Below are 16,410 nucleotides of genomic sequence, written 5' to 3'. Positions count from 1 at the left end.
TAAAACACTTCACTTCAGCTCCTCAGATAGCCTTGAAAATATTTTAATTTGAAAGCTGTGGTGAAGGTGAAGGTGTTATTGTGAACTGCACCATCGGTCAAATATCTTTCAAAACCGTCATCACAGCTCTGCAGCCGTATCCATTCTGTAACATCTGCATCGATACATGTGTTTGCAAGGAGCGCATGACATGTGTGTTGCCTTATCGATCTTTTGAGCACAGCCCTAGTGGCCATGTCAGGACCTGCAACGGAGTCCAGATGCCAGAAAAGAAAGGAGGCTAATTTGACTCCAATAATAAATAGTCAACAAGCTTTTTTTTTCAGTCCGCTCCAAAAGCTGATCGAAGGCAGGCTGAGGGACGCTAACGATCCAACACAAGTGTATCGATCTTGTTAAATGAAATCTGTAGAGGGTCCTCCATACACTTGGCCTTTTAGGGTCACTGTTTATATGAAACCAGGTGGCAGGGGAATAAAATAATGTGGGTATAATTTGGGTAGCTTAGCATACATCAGCCAGCTAATCCTGACAATTCAATTCAAACTCATCCAGAAGGGGCAACATGAATCCTTTCACCAAAACAATCCCCTGGCTGCTGTGGCTCAGTGGTAGAGTGGGTCGTCTCTCAACTGGAAGATTAGGGGGTTCGATCCCCAGCTCCTGCAACAATTTGGTCAGATGTGTCCTTGAGCAAGACACTTAACCCCAAGTTGCTCCTGCTGCTTTGTTGGTGGTGTATGAATGGATTTGTCAGCCTCTACCATCAGTGTGTGAATGTGTAGGTGTGACCTGCGGCGTAAAAGAGCTTTGAGGAGTCAGAGGACTAGAAAAGTGCGGTACAAGCTAAAGTCCATTTCCCACTTCCCAAGGTGGCGCTGGAGGAAGAAGTCAAAGGATCACTTCAAGTAGAAGTGAGTTCATAACAACCCCTCCAGAAAAAAGGTGAGATATTCAGTCTGATCAGTCCTGTCAGCAGTGCTTTAAAGACAAGGAGCTTTAGGTTCAAATATTTCAGTCAGGAAAAAAACATTGTAAATTTTGATAACAGGCCACAAAGACAAAAAAAAGAATACATACAGTATATGTTGTTCTATGGAGAGGCACGGAAATCTGAAAGTAAAATGTTCATTCCCGTCAAACAAAGGCTCCGAGCGGCTGTGAGGTGAGAGGAGGTTTTTTCTTCAGACTCTTCTGCTCGCTCGGCGTCGTGTTTGTTTAAGAAAGCAATCAGCCCGTTATGAATAATAATGACCTTTCTCTGTGCAGGATAATGGGAAGGCTGCATGCAGAGCGACTCGAGGTCAGAGCCGAGCCGCGATGCCGTGTTTGGACAAGGAGCGTTTACCACACACGCACGCACACACACGCATACATATGAGGGATGTCCGAGCTGAAGCTCTGCATGCACTATTATTCCTGCAGAGCTGTGCAAACCATGCAGGGAATAAAAAACGAGGCGTGTTTTTAACGCATGATGCATGCCGTGCTCGAACAAACATGTGTTTATTTGCATGTCATCTTTTTCCCGATATAAAGCTGGAGGACATAGAAGCTATAAAAAGAGAATCAGTTCCGACGCTGATGAATGTTATGGATGTTTGTGTTCAGAGCGCTGCGGCTGCATCGTCTTCCCACCTTCAAGTGTTTGAAAAAATGTCACATGCACTCCTCTCATGAAGATTTCAGGACAGGCTGCTCCTGAAATCTTCCTGAGTTTTCTATTCACAAATGTCCTCCACATCATGAAGTTCTTCCTGTCGGACGGGAGGGGGGGAGTCTCAGCAGAAAAAAAAAAGATACTGCGGATCCAAGATGAAAGGTCAGATCGAGTCTGACACTTTTTGCCTCTATATCAGTTCTGGAAGTATTCAATGTGTCAGCGTATGAGTGGAAAGGACTGGTGCATGTATAGTAATATTTCTTGCTGTATTCATGCATTGTCTCGCCCCGACTTGATACTTCAACTACTGTCCAGGACATCATTTAAGAGCTTCCTTTGGCAGCTTTCTCTGGAGGAGTTTTCAATCTTTTGCAGAGTCAGATCCACTCAACAGAAAAAAGGATGAGATCACTGACAAAGCACCGCTAACCTTTCTGATGAATGCATTTTGTTTTATCTCAAAAATAAAACACTAGATCCTGGCTTGTTGCAGCACACAAGTCAAGTCACAAAAACAGAAGCAGCTGACCAAAGTGCTGTACGATGCATCAAAGAAACAGTTTACAGGGGATTACAACATGTACAAGAAACACAAAATAAAATACGATAGAATAAATAGGAGAGATGATGAAAGCAATAACTGGGATCTGAAAGAACCGTCTACTCAGGACCAGAGGACTCAAATGCTAAAATATAGAAATATGTCTTCAGAAGGGACTTAAAAGAGTCAGTAGAGGATGCAGACCTGTTCAGCAAAAGCCGGCTAAATACTGCCTAAAAAAGGAGGTTTAATGTTCAGTCCAGTCTGACAGAGTGAGACGGACAAACTGAGTCCAGGAGTCCTGACATGTCCTCCAAACAGAGGGCAGAACAGGACGCTCGCTGCAGGACAAAGAGCAGAAGGACCACACACTGATGAGAAAACAGGACAGACCTCTCTCTCTCTCCCCCCCCCCCAGACCTGTTTGTCCTCTCTGCAGATTCAGCCTCTGCTCTCCTGCTGCAGTCAGGCTGTGTGTGCTCTGAGTAAACCTGACTCTCTTCCTCATATTTACACTCAGCTCCATCAGGCGCTCGATTGGTTTTCCAGCGCACGAGAAAGAAAGAGAGAGAGAGAGAGAGAGAGACACTGCTGACAGGGGGAGAACCGTCAGACTTGTCTAACTCCAGAGGGTATGGGGTTTGTTTTTTTATTTGGTTTATACAAGTGATCGCAGAGAGACATGATGTCTTCTGCTACTGGATGTCGAGCAAAAAAAAAAACAAACAGCAAGGATGCAGAAAAAGAGTGAAGAACAGACGCCATCTTAATAATCTCACAGCTCCTGTGAGCTGAAGGAATGCTGATGTCTCTTGATGACCTCAAACTGCAAAACATGATCATCACTTTTCCTGTATAGTTATTTTAAAAAGTCTGAAACAGCTGCTGCAGCGTGATCCGTCAGAGAAGAAGATTCTAAACATTTTCCACAACAAAGATTCTCAATGAGTGAAACATTTCAGATGAAATGTGCATGTTTGATATGTGCACTTTGACACCCTGGACACTTTACACTGTTTACATTATTCTATATTTTGTACCGTATTTTCCGCACTATAAGGCGCACTTAAAAGCCTTTAATTTTCTCAAAAAACGACAGTGCGCCTTATAATCCGGAGCGCCTTATATATGGATCAATTGGTTAATTGGTTGATCCATACTGGTTGTACACGGCGCTCAGCGACACTGACTCGGATAATGACGAGAGGGAGCCGAGCATGTTGGATGCCGTACTCGCCCAACTGTTCAATTCGGACACTGAAGAAGAAGAATTCGAGGGATTCGTGGACGGGGAATGAACTGAAAAAGTGAGCTTTACGTGTTATACGTAACTGAACAATGTTGAGTTATGCACTAACGTTTGAATTAGCGGTATCAGACTGTGTTTCTTTTACGTGTTTACAACTGAACAAGGCTGGGAGATATTGTGAATATGCACATTAACGTTTGAACAACGTTGAGTTATTGTGAATGCACTACGTTTTATACGTATAAACCGTAGTTTTATACATATTTATATTTATATATTCACAATATCTCCCAGCCTTGTTCAATTGTAAACACGTTCTATTCTATGCGCCTTATAATCCGGTGCGCCCTATATATGAAAACAGTTCTAAAATAGGCCATTCATTGAAGGTGCGCCTTATAATCCGGTGCGCCTTATAGTGTGGAAAATACGGTATATTCAAATATTTCTTTTTTTAATTTGACATTATATTTCTATATTACTGTATTTATGTGTATTAGTAATTTGAGTGTTTATTGCATGGCCTTGCGGAAGAGTCTTTACATTTCACTGCACATCTGTATGAGCATGTGACAAATAAAAACCTTGACTCTTCTTGTTTGAAACCGTGGTGAGGCACGGCCTTCCTGTGTGCAGCATGTTTGCATGTTCTCCCTGTGCATGCATGCACAAGTTTCACTCGTCCAATGACAGCTGCGGTTGGTTCCACCCCCCTTTGCAACCCCAAAGGAGATATGCGGTAGAGCTCATGGATAGATGGATGGATTGGCAAATGATTTTAGAGAAACAACGTTATCATGGAAAAATCTGGGAAAACTTTCCGCTGTAAATACTCTCGGTGATATTCCCCAGAACGTTTTTAGAACCAGACATTTCCAGCTGAGACGTTCGGGGTTCCCTGCTTCAACGTTTTGTTAGGATGTGACGTCTCAAGATCACAAACTGGTAGTGTTGTAGTCTGTCTTTGTCTCAAAACCGGTCTGGAGACCACTTTCTGAAGGTCTCAGTCTCGTCTCGGAGTCTAAAGCATTTCTACCCGGTCTTGTCTCGGTCTCAGACTGGACTGACTCCAGATTTTAAATCAAGACCACCACTGATGGGCTATTTTTCCACGTCATTACTGACTAGTGATTAGAAGGAAAAATCCTCTTTTTAAAAGAACAAAACACTTCATTCATATCACCTTCCCGTCTGCAACCTTTCCAGTGTGGCGGTCTGAGTGACTAAGATAATGATTTTTCAGTGATATTTATGGTCTGGACTGGTCTCGATCCCTAAATGTCTTGGTAGTGAATCGGTCTCTCCCTGCCTTGGTCTTGGTCTTGTCCCGGTCTCAGAGTACTCTGGTCTCGGTTAGCGTGGTCTCGACTACAACACTACAAACAAGGCTCAAAATCCAGCCTAAAATCATCTTTTTTTAAATTCAGTTTTAACAAACTTAACTTCTCAGATTCGTCCGCACAGCAACACAACTTCAACAAGCCTGATCTAGAAAAGATTTTTATACAGACATGTCATGAAATACTGCCACAGAAGAGCTCTGATTGGGTTTTTGGTCACTCTGTTTTTGTGTAGCAGACTCTCTCTCTCTGGAAGAAATGTCTTTAATAATAATTGGACATAATCCTTAAAAACTGTGGAGTCAAAGAAAGCAAAACACCTCCAGTTTTCAAAATGTCCGACTCTTTTTTCCTGCCTGATATTTGTACACCTTGTGTATCTGGAAAGCTTTAATAATCTCCAGTAAAACATTTCGGGGAGCGTTTGGTGATGGGTGGCCCGCCCTTTTGGCTTAAAGCAATTAATTCAGCTTTCTGACATCAAACCCTCGGCTCAGCTCGACAGCTTGGAGCTCAAATAAAAAAATAAAAAAGGCGAGTTCTCCTGGGAACAGAGCAAAGATGGCAGGCTCCTTTCTCCTCTGTTTGCTCAGTGACTCTGAGAGCAATCTCCCCCCCCGGCGTGAAGACAATGTGCGGGTGGAGAGAAAGGGCCGGGCGGCGGGGAATGAACAGTTTGGAGTATTTGCTCAGTGGAGGAGCGACCACAAAGGCAGAGGCGAGGCGTTCCCATGAATCAAGGCGCCGTCTCAGGCCCCTTTTTGTTTGGTGGGTCTGCTTCTCGAGCTATTAGACGACACTACAGATAACCGGTTTCATGTCTTTTAGATCCTTTTCTCTGTGAAACTGTACCGTCAGGTGACCCGCTCTGATTTGTTGTATTTGGCTGTGTTAAGCGTCGAGGCGGTTGGCTGCGTTTAACCCACGCGTGGAGCTGCAGATAAACTCTCACACGAAAAGATTTTCATCCTGATATGAGCCGCTCATCGAGTGTTTCCTCTCTTCAAACATGGGGGAATGAAGTCGACAATCACGGCCAATCACTCTGACGTTTAGCCGTAGTTGACCGTTGCCCCGCCAAATTTTTTTTACCACCACCTTAAAAAAAAAAAAGCCCACAGACCCAAACTCTCTGGGTGGCCGTGCTGGAGGTCTGAAAGGCACCCGGAGTGACGCTTAAGCTCCTTTCACCTCAAGAAAGCGTCATTGTACATCTCCGTGAATGGAGAGCGGCTGTTTATTTAAGATTTCATGAAGTATCTGCGGCTCAAAGACGTCACACACTTTGACGATCAGAAATCGGAGATAAAAGATGGAGATTTTTTAAAATTAAAAAGTCAAGAGATCTCAACAGTCTTGAACTCTTTGGTGTAATTCTATAAGTTTCTTTTCTCAGTCCGTCAGAACCTCCGATGACCTCAGAGCGCGAACAAAACTTTCAGCTCCAATATTTTCTCATCAATCAAATGTGTGTGTGATGTATTCTCACATTTTAACAGTGTGTGTGAGCACCTGAGTGAGAGGAACAAGGTGAAGCTGGTGAGCGGGTAAAATCACAGGCGAACAAACTCAGCCGTCAGTCCAACGCCTACAGCTGGATTCAAACGAGACCAGGCTGTCCCGACCTTTGGGGTCGCCTGAGATTAGTTTGTTTTTTTAACGGTTTATTTGATAGGGACAGATATGATACACAAAGACAAACTGATTTACAACACTCGCCCCGAGAAGTATAGTGTCAATAAAAGATTAAAACAGTTGAAAAGGAAAAAGAGAGAGAGAGAGAGTATTTAGCTGTGATATAGCTACAAACATTTAAACACGAGAACACGTCTGTTGCTGAACTGACCAGGATTGTGTGGCTCTCTTAAAAGTTTTGAAGTTTGCAGAATAAGCTTCAAGTAGGGTTGCCACCTTCCATGCAGAAAAATAAAGGAAACCCCTCAGCGGGGTGCAACTCAGCAGGGGCCTGACCACCACTGGCCCGACGGTGGGGTGAGGCACCAGTTGTGGTGAATCATGATTTAAAACGTGGTTTTAATGAAGTAATAAGAGTCATACTTAGTCATTAAAGTGCTTTTATTTATTAACAATTTTTCCTGAAATAATTTACAAAAACTTCAGTGTAAAGACAGATACAGTAATGTATGCACAATGAAATGCAGCTAACAGGACTTCAGCAGATGATTACTATTAGCTATCTAATTTACAACTTAACTTAAAGTTCAAATAAAGTTATTAACTTAACATTAATTCATTAACAGTATTATTGAAGTGCTTTTGACACTGCTGTAACATAGAGGGGAGGATGACAGATTTTTAATGAAATAAACTGTAAGAATTTAATAGTAGTTCATTTATTCCTTCTGTCTGTTGTGTTTGTTGTTTTCTCATGATGAATGATACTGTTAATATGGGTTTGAACTATTTTCTTATTGTATTAATTAAGTGTCTTCTGTCGATATATTGATGTTGTATTGATGATATCTCACCCAGGACAAACTGTGAATACAGATTTAGCTAAAATAAATGTCATCTTTTTGTTTTATGTACTGAAGAATATTCACACTATCCAAACTATACTGGAATAACCGATCTATAAACATGGGAGAAAATATATGAAGTAGGCCTACAATAGTTTCCTTTACATTATATTCATTTTCACTGACACTGTCAAGCCAGACATTACTTTCTACTCACGTCTGTATTTCTGTATCCGTTTACGTTTCAATGGTGCACGGTGCGGGAATCAGAGACAGCTGCAGACATGTTTCCTTCTGACTCTATGACTTTCTCTCACCCAATCACTGACGAGCTCTCATTGCTCATGCCAAAAAAGAACCAAACAAACCAACGGACGCTCCGAGGAGGCGGGAACTAGCCGGCTGAATGCGGGCGGAATGATGCTGAGTTCAAAGCATCTTGGGAATACGGGACAAACCGCGTCCCGTATTGATTCAAAACGGAACGCAATATCAAAGTGTAAAATACGGGACGATTCCATATTTTACAGGACGCTTCAAGTGATCCGGTAGCGAGTTCCAGGATACTACGAGGCAACAGCGCTAACCACTATTAGCATCGTCAGATTGTTGCAGGCAAGAAGTTCTCCCATCGTTTACACATCACATTACAAATGTTCTGTGACCTGATGCCTTAATGCGATTTTTTGTCCAGCAGATGTCGCCCTTGAGCACCAGCATGAAACCAAAACAACTCGCGCTGCGTTGTTGTGTTAGCATGCTAATGCTAGCGATCTTTATTCTGCTGGTATCTTCACACTGCATGTAAATTTACCTGAAATGAGCGTGATCTAGAAACACAGTTAAGCAGTGAGTACAGTATGTTATTCTTCTTTTCTCTAGTCCCTCAATTAAACAACTTTTATACACGAGGGGAGGAGTCAGCCGGCCGTCCGGGCGATGTAAACAAAGTGAAGATAGGACTCTGAAAACTCGGAAAGCATCACAACAAATACACAACAATAAAATCAATTAAAAGCATGAAAAATAAAACAACAGTGCAGCAATCATCCAATTAACAGAGAAAAGGGAAACAACCGAGACAAAGATTGGCTAAAGTTAACAGTAAAACAAATAAAACATCCTGCATGAAACAAAGATTATAAGAAGGCCTTACGATAAAAATGTGTTTTTAAAAGTGATTTAAAAGAAGATACTGATTAATCAAAATCAACAGCATTTTTACAGTGCAGATTGATGTGCAGGAAAGCAAAAGTCCGAGATGCAGGACTTTTCTTTCTGACGCCAATGTAAACAAGAGATCGCCACCACGTTAAGTTTGAGAAGTTGATAAGTAGCTGAATTAAACTGTAAAGATTAAAACTCGATAATTCATCAGTTAGGAGTGATAAGAGTTCCTGCAGAAGCCGTGAAGTGTGTGTCATCTTAAAAAGCTGCACTTCACCTGTCTCGGTAAGCTAGCTTTTCAGTTTCATTTAGCTAGTTTTGTGTGTGGTTATTGTTAATATGCTCACGAGGTAGCTCCTCCAGAACCTAGAAAGACGTGCATTTATCCAGGAGTGGGAAGCGTCCCAATCCCTGCTAACTGCAGGTTTCCATTTCTGCAGGCACAGGAGTGTTGAGTGTCTGATGCCTTTTTCTTTCCAGGCTGGATTTTTCACTCAAAACGATGACTTAAATAAAGTGTAAAACAATAAACTGCAGACAAATAGAAATTGATGATTGGACAATTGGATTTCCATTTTCTCAATTCTCTTCCTTCAGAGCCAGAAGTGACCCGCTTGATGCATTCAGAGTCTTTTCATTAAACCTGAACCCCCCCCCCGCCTTGTTTCTGACCTCCACTTAACACCCACGAGCAGGGTCATTCAATGCAAAGCACACAGAGGTCTGATAAACACATCTGTGTCACCGTGTGTGTTATCAGAAGATTATCGGCTCTTTGTTAACGAGGCTGCAAAACACGCCCGAGCCGAGCCGAGATATCAAAACTCCAGAACAAAAGAATCGGAGAGGACAGAAGACAAAGCTGCATCCTCTGAGGTTAAATATTAAAGAAATGCATCCGGTTTTTATCAGCAAAGTAGAAACACACTTCTCTTTCTGCCAAATCCTCTTTTTTTTTTACAACGCTTTCGTTTAGCAGATGATTTACTTTTGAAGATCTGTGTAAAAGCCATTATTAAATGAAGTCTGGTGAAACCTTTACATCCTGGTTTTTAAAACAGCATTATTCAAGACCAAATCTAAGAGTTCTGATAATTAAAGGACCAATATGTGAGATGATAAAGTGAGCTCACTGTTTGATCAGACATTAAGGAAACATGCTATGTTGAAGTTCTGGCTTCTCTGACAACAATGCAGCAGCCAGTATGTCCTCCTTCTAACTTTAGATTCTGCTCCTGAATGCTCTGGATTTGTTTGGACCAGAGAAGGTAGGCGCTTTTAAGACACCTTCCACACGGCTGTTTTGGACGCCCCTTGGTTTGTCAGATATGAGAGCAGTTATCAGGTCAACAGGTGTTGCAGCGATGGAAGCGGTCAAGAGAAGTGGTTCAGATAGGAGTGATTGTACCCGACCTAAAAAGCCTCTGCATGTTTCTAATAAGCTCCACGAGCAGAAACGTGCTCAAACTAGGATCAATATTGGAGATGCTTTTGAAAAATGGAGAGAGGTTAGAACACAGAAAGGTTTACAGACCCATGCAGAGCTGGATAAACACTGAAGCTTCAGTGTCCACCACATGGTGACCTGTGTGAACTCTATTTTCCATCCTCATCACAGCTCTGATTAAAACTAACAGAGACTGATTTAAAGCTCCCGTCAGACTGTGAACTCACACAGGTGGATCATCTCTGAACGATGAACGATGATGTCAGTGAGCATCTTCTCGGATTGAACCGTCGAAAAGCTTTAAATCTTCAAAGGATCACGGTGAGAAAAATCTATCCAGCTGTCTCTTGGAATGAGAGAAAACCAGCTGCTTCATGCACACCGTCCCCGTAGGGTTTCATAAATCTTGCAGGTGACATGTCGGGGAGTGGGGGGGGGGGGTCTCAATATGGTGCAGAGGTGACGAGGGAAGGTCATTGGTCGAAGAAGCAGACATCCCCGATAGTGGAGGAATGTCTTCTGGATCTCATCACACTGCTACAAATCTCAGCGAGTCCATTTGTCCTGTGACGAGTCAAAAATATCTCATTAGACTTTTTACCAACAAATTGAAAGGAACACTCAACGTTATCATGCACGTGTCTCCCAAGTTGGATTATGCTGCAGGGGGTGTGTGGAGGGTTAAAAAGACGGCTGAGCTCATATGGAGCAGAAGGTTTGCAGACTTTGTTTCTGAAGGAGCCAAACGAGCAGACTAGTGGCGCCATCTGCAGGCCAAAGTACAAAAACACATGATCATTGGACAGGTTACATGCAGCAAGTTCTGCAGTTTTTCTGTTTGTTGTTGTTGTTGTTGACTTTGGATCTTTTGGGAAACAGGCATAACATTTTTTTAAGAGTTTTGTGTACGTGTGAAATCAAATGTTTTTTTTTTGCTTCGGCAGCTCTAAGGGTACAAAATAAGTACATCGAGATTTAAAAAAACAACAACTGTGACTTGCATCTTATCCCATCTCCCATGACTCATGTGAGTGTGTCACCTGTCACCTTGCTTTTTGTGTCTTTGTTTGGAAATGTCTGCATGGTCTGGCTGGACTGTGGAACCGAATTTGGGATAGGCCTAAATAAAGCTGTCTATGTTTAAGTCCTCTATCCAATTTTCAGCCTGGCGCAGTTTCGATAGATCTCTGTTCGGTCATGAGCCTGGGATTTGCCCAAGATTTCTGTTTTATTATCATGTATGAATACTTGTGAACCAACATGTGCGAAGCTGCGACAGAAAATGTTCCCCCTGGATGATAATAAAGTATTGTATATTCAGTTTTTTTCATTCGCATTACACTCTGTTGTTATTGTTGTTGTTGTTGTGTTTTCTAAAGAAGCATCCCACTTCTCCAAATGGAAAACTTTCGGGTTGCTCCTCGTTAGCCACCGTAGTATTATTAGCTATTAGCCTACACATGAATATTTGAGAGCTAATGTTTGTGCACAACAGGAAAAGTAAGAAGAGGAGGGGCATGTGAACTATAACACTGCAGCAGGATGTTAAACCACTAGAGGGCAGCAAAGACAACATTTTACAACTGGAATAAAGTCAAACTGATGTCACACGTTTGCTTGAAGCACTGGACATCCACATGAAGTGTTTACTCCTTTAATGATTGTGGGAGTTAAATGTATCTCCTGATATCAAACCTGCATATTTTCACAGACTAAACCTCCTCAATGGAGAGATTAAAGCTGGTTTATTTCTTCTCCTACATGAGGAATGAGCTCACAAAGGTGATGAGGAGGGAAATAGGGACTCACCCTCCCTCTCAGATCTCCTCTCTCATCATGCATTTAGCAGCACGACGCCTCTGTCTGCCTCCTCCTAGGGATCTGCAGGAGAAATCCCTCTAAGTCTGAGACCCTGATCGCAGGTGAGATGACTCGTGATGACAACCAGCTGCCGTGTCAGACTGCAGAGTCGAATGTTAATGATCGAAAAGCCGACGAGTCTATTTTTGAACCGTGAAGCCTCCAAACTGCTGTGAACAGATGTGCAAAACAGCAGATAAAAAAATATATATAATCGAGTTTTGCATCCTCAGAAGCCGTGCAATTTCCACCTGAGTCACAAATGATGAAATAAAAGTTTTATTCAAAAGTTCAAGAGTCTTTAAAACACAAAAACCTTTAAAAGTACCTTTAGAATCAAAGAAATCTACGGTGGCCCTGAAGGTCAACTTCATGATAACAAACCAGACGCCAGAAATAATTCAGTAAATGTACAAATATTTATTAAAACACAAGAATTTCAGCCCTGCTCAGAACAGGCTGTTTCTGTGTCTGTACCTTTAAATATGTAAATGAGCTGTGTCTGACCACTCCCCCTCTCTGGAAGGGCTTGGGTGTACTCGGACTTTCTCGCTCCATGTCCTATTGTTTACGGTGAGAAGGCAGACTCAGTGGGCAGAACAAACACCTAGCTGTGGGAGTGTCACCCACTTGGGGGAGGGGCTACTGCCCTTTGTGATGTCATGAAGGGAAAATCTCCAAACGGCCTGTTTGAGCACACATTTTGTGAAAAGTGGAGCAGGCAGAAGATGGAGAGGATGGACTTTTCTCATCATTGGGGGGGTTTGTAGACAGACTAGAGACACATATTAGAGTTAGAGAAACATGGTGAAGTGGATTTTACATGATATGTGACCTTTAATATTTGAACATTTAGTGAAACATTCTTGGCGTCTGATCAAATGTTTTTGCAATCATTAAATATTTGTGCATTTTACCTTCAGGGCCACCGTAGAATTCAGTAATGAAGTGTTCAACTTGTGAGATAGGAGGAACTATTGAAAGAGTTATAATCAGAAACTGATTTCTGTTTTTTCTGTATTTTTCACGTTGGAAAAGTGTTATCTCCGGGGTTTTTTTATGACTGATTTCATCACATTCCATGCAAGGTCATAAACTGTGGCTCAAGATAAGTTTCGAGCACTGGGCTCAGCTCTCAAACCACAAACTGAACAGAAACTGTGATGTTTCCCTCCTCTGGTCTGTTGAGGTCAGACTCTGTGAAACAGTCCAGATTTGGATCCGGAAAAAATCTGCTTGGTGTGTCTGTATTTTGTGATCTTTGGAGTCAGTACATTAAACAGCACCAGAGGGAACGTGCTGCATATTTCACCCTGGGTATGCTGAAGAGGCCAAAGACAACACCGAATGGGAGGGGTCTCTGTGTGGGTCTCTGAGGCGAGGATATTTGTGTAGATGACCGGACTGTGTGGTCACGTTCTGGACCAGTATAGGAATACAGAATTTACTTACAGGCCACCGTCATGTCTGCATCACTGACCAGGACGCTGACACATCAAATGTTAAACACAACAACTCTCTCAATGTTTTGCAAACTCACGGGACGATACATTTAAAGTCTGACCTTTTTATTAATGCAACATGTGATTGAACATTTTCTGATGCATCTTCAGTACGTGCAAGACGATCACACTGGTCATGTGATAAACAACCTCAATGTGGTTAGCATGCAGATTCAATCAACCATCCAATCTTGTAATTACGTCTGAATAATATCATTTGACTGATTTATTACAGGCCTTTGACGGGTGTTTCATTTATTTATGAGGAGAACTTCAACAAATACACCAAAACGTTCATTAAAATAACTTCTCCACCTTTCTTATGACATGAGAGGTGTGAACATGTGTCTCATGGTGCGCTCTCTTTACGCCATCTCAACAGCCTTTTTACAGTCTAAAAGAAAAAGTCTGTCTTCGCTCCCTCAGCCCGCTGAACGACTCAAAGTGTCTCCAACAGAAGATTGATGCCAAACATAAACACAGGCAGTGTTTTCAGCTGTGGACGATCTGGCCGGAGAGCTCAGACCACTGCAAGAGGGACTTTTCTCTCTCTCTCTGTCTTTCTATTTTTTAGGGTTGGTAATTTTCTAAAAACTAGCATGAATTTAAAAGTAGCATACCCTCAGTGCTCCGTCTGCACCCACCCCCTCCCCTCTGTGCTCCATCATAAGCCACGCCCCCTCACTTACATGCACGAGCGCCGTCTCTCCAGAAGTGGACCTCAGCTCATCTCTGTCATTGTGTAGAAACTACGTCGTCTCATGTCTCATTCAGCGGAAAGTAAACTCTCAGTTTAAACTCCTAAAGTCATCGATGACGAGCTTTGAGTGTGATGGATTTTCTTTGTTCCCTTTCAGAGAACATGAGTTATTAATGTCTGTCAGAACCTCAAGACAACTTCAACCAGAATGGATGGATCTGGAGGAAATTACCAACCCTGCCTTTAAACTTAATTTTTACGGTGTCCATTGTAGTCCCAGTTGCATCATTTCGGTTTAAATGTGAAGAAAGATGTCGCTCAGCCCTCACAAGATGTTTGCTCGCTTCACCTGCAGGCGCTTCAGTAAGATCGTGGAGGCTGAAAACCAGATTTAGATTATGTATCTGTAAGAGCAATAAGCAAAGGAGTGAAAATCACTTCCACCTTCTCTTATATTTATTTTCACAACCTTTAACTTACAGTCCAGCTATTCTGTTTCAATGAAATAAGGACATGAGAGCAGAAAGATATGTGTAAGATTAACCTGATTAACTGAGTCTTAAGTAAAGAGTTACAACCTTCACACAAACTTTATTTTAAGATTGTGTCTATAGAACAGCGTTTTAAATACGGGCCTCTTGTGATTACATGTAATTATTTAATTTCTCACTAGGTGGCAGCACCATGCAAGAAGTTCAGAGATCACTGTTGGATTTTGTGCAGACTTTACATTTCAGTTACTGAAGAAAATCAGGTGTCCATTGAGATTCAAACTGCGTACTCACTGTTTCACTTCTGCTGTTTTTAATGGGTCTTTTTTTTAAATGTGTTTTAAATCATTATATTTTGGCACAAAGCTGAACTCTCCGGTGACAAGGCAGAGGAGTGTGTCCAATGGCAGACTGCTGTACAGCTTTCTATTCTTATTCCTGCACGGGTTATGTAAATATAAAGTCAAATCTTTAACGACACAGGTTTAATTTGATCTATGTAGGGGCTCTTTTAAATCTTTGTTCAGGTAAATTTATATACATATGGGAGGGGGGACAGCGGGGGACACATGTATCATGTCATGTGTGTCTTGTAAGCTGCTCCTCGATGCTTTGAATTTCCCTCAGGATCAATAAAGTATCTATCCATCGATCGATCATCCATCATGCACGGTAAATGTTGGAGAGATATTCCTTCAAACTAATTACTCTTTTGTCTTTGCAGATGCAGCTGAACAGCTTGAACTCATTCTCATAGTGATTTCTGTCTCTGTGATTGACAAACGAGAGTTTATTATCCTTTATGTTCATGTTTTTCCAACATCAGACCCAAGAGCCACATTTGCCAGCGAGCCACAGAGCGAATACGGCTTGTAAAACTTTCCTTAGGAAAAAACAAACTCCACAGTCAGAAGCAGAGCCAATTCATAAACTTTCACACGGTTTCTTAAACTGTGCGCACGGAAGTGCCCACCACTTTGCAAATTTGTGCCCACAGTTTAGAAATTTTGTGAATTACAAATTCATGGGAATGGATTTTAAAGAGCCACATGGATTTTGTAAACTGTGGGATTGAATTAACAAATAGCTTTTTTTCCCCTCACCTGAGCCTTGCTGGGCTCCGTTATAAACAATACAACATTCCCCCCTAAAAAAACAGAGAGCGTAAACATCTAATAAAGGTCGAGAAGACGAGAAGAGACTAGACTAGAAGACAAGACGACGTCTTTGTCTTAAGTGTTGCCCATGCTAAGCTGAATTAACGTACTTGACATGATTTCTTGCGTCACTGCATCTCATTGTGTATCGCCCTTTCATCTGTTTCTGGTGAGTCTCGGTTAAAATGCAAATAGTAAGTTACACAGAGGCTTCACTCAGACTCACTTCAGCGGTATTAACCCTAAAACAGAACAGATTTCTTGTGATGTTTTTTTTGCATTAACAAGTCTTTAGTTAGGTCAGATCGATCATTTCTGGTGCATTCCAGGAAGTCCGGAAATCCAAACGCTGATTGGCTTTCATGACACAGTGTCGAGCAGATTTGTCTCTCTGTTGAAATGATTGAGAACAGATTGTCAGCTGTGTTCACATGTAGATATCTGTTTATAGAGATGCATCATCCCAGAATTCTGTTGATGGGAGCCAGCACGTCTTCTTCTTTTGTTCTCCAGAAATACTGTTTTTTTCCTGCAAACACTAAAGTCTATGATACGTGATAAGTCAATACTACTTGGTCTACAAACAAAAACAAGAACACTTCCTGTTCTGAAGAAAATAGACCCCGCAGTAGAGATTCAACAGTTTTATGCAGAATCATGTGTTCTTCAAGTTTTCCAGGCTTTTAGGGGGCGCCAAGTGGAACAAGACTCGAGTAAAACCTATATCAATGAGAGAAGGTTCCAAAGGAGATTTGAGACAAGTGGACAAGGATTTCAATCTTTGGAGGGTCAACACAACGGGACCAGACCAGT

Source organism: Labrus bergylta, chromosome 15 (assembly GCF_963930695.1).
Source record: "Labrus bergylta chromosome 15, fLabBer1.1, whole genome shotgun sequence".
In the NCBI taxonomy this organism is placed as follows: Eukaryota; Metazoa; Chordata; class Actinopteri; order Labriformes; family Labridae; genus Labrus; species Labrus bergylta.
Note: the sequence above shows the minus strand (reverse complement) of the source record.